Genomic DNA, 9805 nt, shown 5'->3' on the forward strand with positions numbered 1-9805 from the left:
ATATTTAAACGATATTTCTCGACAGTAGTAAAGTAGCTTTTATTTACAACGTTAACAATTATAAGTTATTACTGTTATAGAATAAATACAACGATAAAGATTTATTAATTAAAAATTAGCTTACGTATATGGAAATCGTATGAAGTTAATATATTTTTTTAATTTTGTGAAATTGATTTTTTTCGGATTTTTATTTACGGCTTAATAAAAATGTCTAAGAGAATCCGGTTTTTCATAGGGTAAATAGGGATTGATTAAAATATTTTTCATAAAGTAAAAAGTTGTAAGGATTCCGATTCGAACCCGAGTCCTTACAGCTGAAAGACGGGCCCAGATGGCCGAGCGGTTAAGGTGGCAGTCTTCTGCTCTAAGGACCTGGAATAGAATACCAAAAAGTCGAAAACCCCAGAAATTTTTGAGGAGAGGTCTGTCCGAATATGTCGAGTTCCGTCTATCATCACTCGGCCGCCCCATTGTGGGATTGGCCGAACCCAAAATGGACTTGAAAAAAAGGCTTATCAGATGGAGAGTTGAAAAAAAAAGCTAAATGGCAAAGGGCTGTTGCCATTTATCCATTTAACCGCAAACGCCATCGTTTTCAATGAATAAAATTCTGTTTTTGCTGCTGAATGTTGGTCGCTGTCGCTGAAAATTTGCAAATGGTCCCCCAGAAATTTTTCATGGTTATTGGATTCTGTCTCTCATCATGCAGCCATCTGTATTGTGGATCTGGGGGTCTAGCCAAACTCATAATGGATATGGGAAAAGGTGTTTAGGCTAGAAAGAGTAAACAAAACGGTGATGTGCAAAACTAATTCTTCGGGGAAAGTTTAAATTTCGATACTCGTTATTCGTTTTGGTAATGTGTAATGAGTACCAATGAATACCGAATTAGATGCTTATTGTACTGTAGAGTGCAAAATGGTTTTCCTCATCGTGACGTGACTCACGTCACGTAAGTGATGTCATTTGACCTGTCAATCATTTCTACCTGTGCTCCCATTGGTTTAAAATGGACTGCGCCGTTTTATGATTTATTGGGGGTGTGATAGGAATGATTCAAGAGGGATTATGTTGAGCACTAAGCTTAAAAGTCGTAATCACAGCTTGTTTTAATATAATCACGTTTTTTTTTCTTTTTTATGCTTTTTGTAATAAAAATCTGTCATTATTGCCATTAGAAAATACGATTATATCGTTTATTTATATAATTTTTCTTTTTTCTAACGTTTCTTATGATTATATTACTGTAATTTGTTCCAAAAATGCAAAAAAAAATCTAGTTTCACTTCCGTTTAAATTATTCCAAAAGCGGGTTTCACTGGCTGGCACCGTTGCCAGGTAGTGAAACCCGCTTCTCTCCAATTCCTTTGTAATTGGAGAGAAGTGGGGATGGAAGTCAAGGTCACAATAGTAAAGTTTATTATCTTTACAGAAGGGATTCACACTCATTTTTAACGTAAACAAACCGATAAGTGCATTATTATAGTGTCAATTATCTCAACTTTCAACGATTGACATCTTTGTAACTGTAGAAGGGGTAGAGTTGGGTGTCAAGGTCAAAGTAGTAACTGTTTATTCCTTTCACTTAAAAGATTCATTTCATCCACCCCATCGCTAATACCAACAACGTTCTATTATCCCGATTTCCGACAACTGCTTTGATTCTGTCGTCCGCTCTTTCTTTTTCTCGGTAAGTATTACGTCTTCGGGCCTCTCATTCGTCCAACATTGGGCGCCACTTCCGTTCTTAATACGAAGTTCTCTTCTCTTGTATTATTTTGATATCAAACCTATCACATTAACACGAATGACAGGTCGCTTCACTGCCAGGCTACCGAAACTTCACGTTATTATATAAACATATTTGAGTTGATGTTCCTTTTATTACATTACTTATAATTCAGAGTTTTTTCTTTTTATTTTACGGAGTTTTTCTTTGAACATTATTACAGTTGTTACTACTACTGCTTTTTTAAATATATTTGCATTGTTGGCACATTAATTGTTTTAATAATGTTGTATTTTCTGATTCGCTCTGATAAACTAAACTATATTCATCAATCGTTTTTATAAGATCTATCTAAACTTGTAGCTGCTTTAAGGTCTGGAATTAAAATCATTGCCTTATTTTTGAAATTGATAATAATTCTACAGAAAATTATATCGTTTAGATATTTAGGGAATAAATCACATGCTACTTTTTTAAAAATTTTCTATCGACTTTAATTTTTCACCTGTTAAAAATTTGTAGTCAGACGAAATCCCATATGTTTTCATATCTCCATCTAAGTTGTGCTATTAAAATATCCATCACTTATTTCATTTCTACTGTAAATAAATACTTATCATTATAAATTAAACAAACAAAACGTAATGTGGGTAGCCCCTGAGATAGGACGAAGTCGTACTTCTTTTTGTCGGCAACAGTTTGGTGAAAACTGTCCACTTGTCAGTGGATGGCATGTCTAATTTTACTATCCCGAAGGGTCGGGATTCTTTTTATCAGGTCGAGTAGAGGGAGGTGAGAGGGGTCGACGGTACTCGAGTAAAAAACACCATTTAAACCAGGGGCGTCCAATCCGCGGCCCGCGGGCCGCATTCGGCCCAATAAACGTGTAAACAAAACCGAAAAATGTTTTAATTTTTTTATTATTCATTTATTTCAAGGTCATAAACTCAAAAAAGAAGTTTCACAAAGCCGTAAACCTTTATTCGTATTTTATTTTTGAGTGGAAAGGAAATATTTTCAAATACTTGGAGATATGTGAATGAGAAAGAATTACTAAATAAAGCTGCAGTTGTGACTCAAAGGATTAGAGACCAAAATTTGGGGAAAGGAGGAAAGACGAGAAAAGCCAAAAGATAAAAAGTAGTGAGAAATATGCAAATATTGCATGTTACTGTGAATAACCGATATCTGGCGAATGTCAAAATTCTCCGGTGAATGTCAGCATTCACACAGTCGTTTCGTGCATGTACGAAATATTTGCTAAATATCATTATTTCTCACTTACACCGGCAAATGTCGACATTCAGCATGCACTGATGGTGAATGTTAAATAAAAATATTTTTATTACGTCAAGACAAAAATGCAACATTTTAATATGTCAAAATAGGAGAAAGCTTAAGTAACAGCATATTTAAATAAACTGTTGAACCTAAAACGAATAGAACATTCTTAATCATTAAAGAAAACAATGCAATAATAAACTTACACATAAATTATGTGATTATCGTTATACAATCTTATTTATTGCAACAATTTAAACTGTTATGGCACTTTGAATTGCACAAGAGTCCCTTGCTTTTACAACTGCATTTATTCGTGCAACACTTTTTTGCAATGATAGCGTATATAGCCTTACCCTCCACTTTTCGAATTAGTTGCAGCTGCTTCTCTCAGCGATATTTCCTGAGAAGAAATCTCATCTATAGAAAGTAACTTTTCTTTACAAATTACGAACTGATCTGTTAATGATGTCTTTTATTCGGATATCGCCGACGCCTTACCCCTCTCATCCTCCGCCACTCGACCTGACAAACCGATCCCCACCTCACGGGATCGAAAGACCTTGTCCTACCTCCGGCCACCCACAAAGGATTTGGCGACAAACTGTCACCTCTCTGTCGACATCGGCTTCTCGGGTGTCGTTTCGACCTCCACCAAAGCTTATCTGTGCTTGTCGACATACACCGGCGATTGTTCGAATGTATAATAATATAACCAAATATTCGGACTTTCACCGACGTATTTTGTATATTTTGTATTATTCGGACATTCACCGGGGAATATCGACATTCTCTAATTTCGGTCTTTCACAGTAACATTGATTCTTAATTTTCCAACCTTTCTCACTTCTTTATCCTTTGTCCTTTCTCTTTTTTTCCTCGCATTTGGGTCTATAATCCTTTGAGTCACAACTCCAGCTTTATTTATTATTCCTTCCAGCGTTGCAAGATTTGGCTACATTGACCAAATGTGGCTACTTTTTTTAGTTTGATGTAAAAAATATCATTTGGCACTTTGCCTACTTTTTGGGCTACATATTATTCATAAATATATTAGTTGAATAAAAATGCACTTTAAAATAGTTTTGTCGCTTTTTATTAATTAGAGACCCAAATAAAACAAATATTTGTGTTTTTCAAATAAATTTTCGTTTGTCTCTTTATATTTATAATAAATGAATTTATCTATTTCTAAGTAAAAATTGAAAGTGTCTGTAAAAGTAATTTTCTAAAATATCCTTTTTCGTGATAAAGTTTTAATACTTATTATTATAATCTAGACATGTTAGTCCTTAATATTTAAGGACTAACATGTGGGCCACAAGTATATATTATATAAACTTGTGGCCCAAAACTCCTTGACTTCTTCCAATGCGGCCCAGAGAAACGAAAAGATTGGACACCTCTGATTTAAACAATAGACATAAATTTATTAAAGAACGAATAATGGGATACAATGGTTAACTTCGAATTTCTATTAACCTAGTCTGCTAACCTTCGACTGCATGGGGGGAGGTCCGAGAGAGAGTTTACATAAAGTCGTTACCATACCTCTTCGATAATATGGACTGAGCGCTCTTGGAAATGGAAGCCTTCCGTTGACGGTGGTATCGGGACCGGTTTCTTGGCCAGGCTACTGAGGCGAAGGGGTCACTCAGGATTCGCTCGGTGATGGACTCTCGAGGATACGTGCTCGATAATAGACAGCGATGACGGACGCTTGACTCCCAGACGGCGATGACGGACCCCCTTCTTTCGTTACCCCTCTTTTATATCTCAAGCCACGTTATCTTTTTGCGATAAGTTCCCGGCGATTCATTCTCGAGTTCCGGAGAGAAAGAAAACGACTCCGGGGAAAGAAATGTGTTCATCCTTTTGTTATAAGATTTCGAAAGAGGAGAAAAATGGAGAGTTTCTTTGTTTAATTTTATTCGGTCCGACCCTCACACGTAACAAACTTGCAGTAATGCTTTCCAAGGAGGCTGTCTTCAAGACTTAACAGATAGTTTTGTTAGATCTTTACACATTAATTTTATTTTTTAATTTGTTGTGTGATATAGTCACGTGTTAGGCTTAATTCGATCACCTAATATCAAAAATTGACAGAGCTCGAAATATTATAGTAAACATCAAAATTCTTTGCTGGTAGTTTAGACAAAAATGTTCTCTCTGTATGAAATGAAGCAATCAAAAAATAATAAGCGGACTATCAAAAATTCGACAATTTACGACATGTTCTCGATGTAAATTGTTCTCTTCATAATATAAAAACTTCACATAATAATACTTAAAAATTGCATCTATGTCAATTCCTGAATGTTATAAAAATGCAATTAGCAACAATATTACAATTTTCACAATTTGTATTATCATAATTTTTTTTAATATTTTTTGTGGCGTTGATCTTCCGCCACAAAAACCGTCGTGACGCAATCAAACAGTATACCATATTAAAGTTCTTGCTAATAATATCTTGTATGCATAACGTCGCAGAGAATGCGAGGCAGCGTTGCTAGATTTTTCTGCTTAATCCAGCAGAAATCTAACATCTTTTGAACAGAACCCACTAAAGTTCTATATATGCCAGAATTGTCAATATTTCTGGCATATATAGAACTTTAGTAATATAATAAGTCAAAGTGTTGGGATTTAAGGATCAGAAATTGCAAAACCTGTGGAAGTCCTCCACACTGTACTGCTGACAGAAATTCATTAAATGTCATCCATGCATTAAATGATCCACCGCCAACTCTAAACTATAATTTGTACCTTTCATATGTGTTGTGAGATGTATAGTATTAACGACATTAAAGTATTATAAACTGCTTTATGATACGAATAAATTTCTTTCAACAACCAAATTACTCGTCCTATTATCCTACGCTTCGTGAACATATATTGTCAATCTCGGTTATTGATGAAAACTGAAAACAAGGAGAATAATGCAAACGTAAGGCGTGGGTGATTTTGCAAGATTTCATGTTACCCATCCTGTTTATTGTCTAGATTTTCCTTCTTTATGTACTACTTATGAAAATGTTAAGTTTTTAATTTTTCAACCCACTAAAAATTCCACTAAATGCTTTACTACCCGCTAACTTGTCCCACTAAAAATTGTTGCCCGTCAGAGTTTCCTTTAAACTTCAAGATTCTCACTCGATCTGGTGGATTTTCCACTAAACCGACAAGCCCGACGTAAGGTAAAACAATAGAAGTTCAAGTGTCGACTATCGCCATCTAATAACAATATTTTGAAGTAGCTTATAAACAAATATAGTGTTTTGCTATCAGCTATGTACTTCTAATATCAAACAAAATCGGTGTTTAGCCATTTTCTCTCTTTTCGTTCTCGCAATAACTTACTCACGAAGCGAAGTAGTGTATAATAATAATAATCTGTCTCAAAGCATTTCTTTTAACTTCTGGTAATTAGTCTTATTGTTTATCTTTGACAAATGTCACATGATATAATCCAAAATTCTGAATGGTTAAACGGAAGTCAATTACGTCAGAAAAGTTCTCTCTTTCAGCTCATTGTGTACATTTTGCATAGCGTGGATATAACGTTATTTTGCTGCACGCAAACTCTAAACGCTATACAGAAGAACCTAAATCTAGCTCATAACCAATAATGCCAGAAAATATCGGCAAATCCAAAATATTTCCTTTCTTCTTCAGTCAGATCTGTTCATATAACCTGCAAAACGACGACTAGTCTCAGATTGGGTTGATAGTTTGCGTGCGAATAGTCTCGTATTTTTTAAAACCAATAATGGCCATATTTTTGGTTTATAAAAGAAATTCTATCTAAGCTTCCAAAAAATCGACAATTTCAATACAAAAACCGAAAACAGGCGAAGGCTAAATAACGCCACCTGGAAAAAAATGTTATAACTTTTTATTATCCGCGAAAAATATAAAATATTTCTATTTTACAATTTCGGTAAGATATTATTATTTATTACGACTCACAAAGTTTTTTTTTCAGCGTAATAAATCAAGTATATGGGTACATTATTCAAAATCGAAGGTAGATAACGTAAGAAATCCGACATGGTTTATTACGTCTTCGGGTAATAAACGACAAAAAAAAAAAAGAAAAAGTCTGTCCGAAGATATAGGTTATAACGTATATTTCAATGACAATCGATAAGGAGACGAAATGCCCGATTGATTTTTCACTAAAATAAGAAAATCTTTTGTGATTATCATTTGTTTATTAAAAATAGAAAATAAATATTTAATGGTACCAAAATTTCGTTCCGAACAAACAATGCGAAATTTATGATTAGATAGAATCTGGAAATAAAATTACAAAAATTATCATCGATAATATAATCGATATTTAAACGAAGAAAATAACTAGAATTAGATTTTGGTTTTTGTATGGTCGAATAGTAATAAAGTTTTTGATGGGTTCTTTTCTATCAACTTTTGATTTCAAGTAATGTCAATAATTATCGTTATGTGGAGTATTACGCTACTTATGTAAGAAAGTCGTCAACTTTTACGAAGAGAATCGATAAAAATAATCCATGATAGTCAATATATATTTCTTTTCTTGTCAAGGTTGTCAAGGTTATCGCGTTTTCTATTCTAAATAATCAAAACTCCGTTATAAAGTTTTATAAGAAGTATATTTTTGAAAGACGTATGCCATTATTTTTATTTTATTAACCTTTTTTTTTTTAAAATATAAAATACTGTATTTTTAAAAAAGAAATAACGAAGAGCATTGGGGTAAAGGTTAGACGAAAGGTATCGGGTATTCGTTAAGTTTGTACTGTACTGAATTTAAATACTAACTGTAAGGTTCTTACATTTAGTACTTAAATACAGTACAGTACAAATTTAAGTTCCTTCACTCGATGCTGGCAAACTGGCAAATAATATAATTGTCAAAATCGAATAGAGGAATGTATTATTTTCTACCAGAAATTCAAGATTCGGATCATCCTAGGAGCGCATTTCCTTAAGTCTTTTTGTTACTAGACACTATTTTTTTTTTAAATTTTAAAAGCAGGAATCAATCAGGATACGAATCAAATATATTTTATAACTTAGTCTCCATGTTATTATTGGAAAAAACCTTGTTGAGAACAAGTTATAAGTGAGATATATAAATTATATTTTCTGGCATTTCTCCTTTTTTCTTGGCATTATTCTTTATCAAATTCATTTTTAAAGATATATCATAACAGAGAAAGTAAAAAGAGAGGGGGAAAAATAAAAAGAATTATATAAAATATGATTTTCTGAAAACGAAAAGAGAAAAAGTACAGAAAAATTAGGTAACAGAGATTATAAAATAAGGATTTTGACAGCATTCGGAACGTATAAAAAGTATTTCAAAGCATTTTAAAACTGTCGTATATCTATTTTATTTATACAGAAAGTTTAAAAAATTACATCTATTCCCAAATTTCTAGGACTAGTACTATATACTACGTATACTTTACTGCAGATTCTATGCAAAATTTGGGATGATTAGAAATATACCATTCAAATGTGACAACAAACTTCAAGAAGAATCAAATTCAAGAATAAATTCTACTATCGAACAGAAGAAGTTATTTTGTTGTTTTATTTTGCTGGAAAATTCTAAAATTATTATACTTATATGCAGTATTATAAATGTTTACGCGAAGGTCAACGAATTAATTAATTTCAATATTGTTTTCATGAAAAAATGCTTTAGTGTTAATGCAATATCAACAGGAACAGTACATTTTTATATAAATAAACATAAAAAGTTGGAAAACAAAATACGTACAAATCAAATAGAAATCTGTTTTAACTCAGATTTCTCTTTCTATGAGATTAAGATTTGGGTCGCTTCTTGTCCTCAATATCAAACTGTTCTTTCTATTTGAAAGTCCTTGTGTTTGTTTTTCTTTTCAGTGTTATGTTATTAAAGGGGAAATAAAGTGTTACATATTCAATACCTTTAACGAAGATAGTGGCTACTATGAACAAATCACAATTGAAATAGTTTATATTTAATTAACGTGTAAAGCATTTATAACTGATAAAGACTGTCGTATATTGAGGCTAAAACACAGTTTAAAAGCGCTTATATATCCGAAGAGAATGGTAACTACAACTGAAACTGTGATTACAATAAAGTTTTATAGGTGTATTTTTAACTTAAATGTTTATATTATATTTAACAAAAGAGTGCCTTTTAAATTCATACTTTTCTATATGGCACGAATCTTAAATTAATCAGTATTAATCCACCAGGAATATAAGCACATATGCCAGATGTCACAAGGATATAGAAGTCTATTTTTTTCAGCTTAAATTGAATTTATCTTTTCTTTCTCTAGTCGAATTGTCTTAGAGTTCACAATAAGGAATGCTTATGCTTAACGACTAATAACAGCAAATGTCAAATTGCCAAACGGTGAGGCACTTATATATCGGCTGTATCGGAAATCGAATACTTGTTGGATCAACAAGACCCGTCAAATTTCAACCTTATAGGCTACTTTATTATTATATTATATAGCTAAAACGGAACTTCTTAATGTTATAACAATGGAGAGTATTAAACACTAAGTTATATTGTAAATTCTGTTTTTTTTTGCAAATACAGTAATAGACTTACTGCTATCCGAATATTTATGTTTTCTTATTAGGAAACAGTGAAAAGTAGCCTTCTAGGATGAAACGCATCTATAGAGAATGGACGAGTATTATAAGATTATAGAATCTTATAATAGAAAAACTTTAAGATCTATTTTAATATACGATTTTAGAAGTTTAGATCGATAAAAAGTCAGATAATGA

Source organism: Centruroides sculpturatus, unplaced genomic scaffold (genome assembly GCF_000671375.1).
Source record: "Centruroides sculpturatus isolate CEXI.00-Female unplaced genomic scaffold, Cexi_2.0 scaffold273, whole genome shotgun sequence".
Lineage (NCBI taxonomy): Eukaryota > Metazoa > Arthropoda > Arachnida > Scorpiones > Buthidae > Centruroides > Centruroides sculpturatus.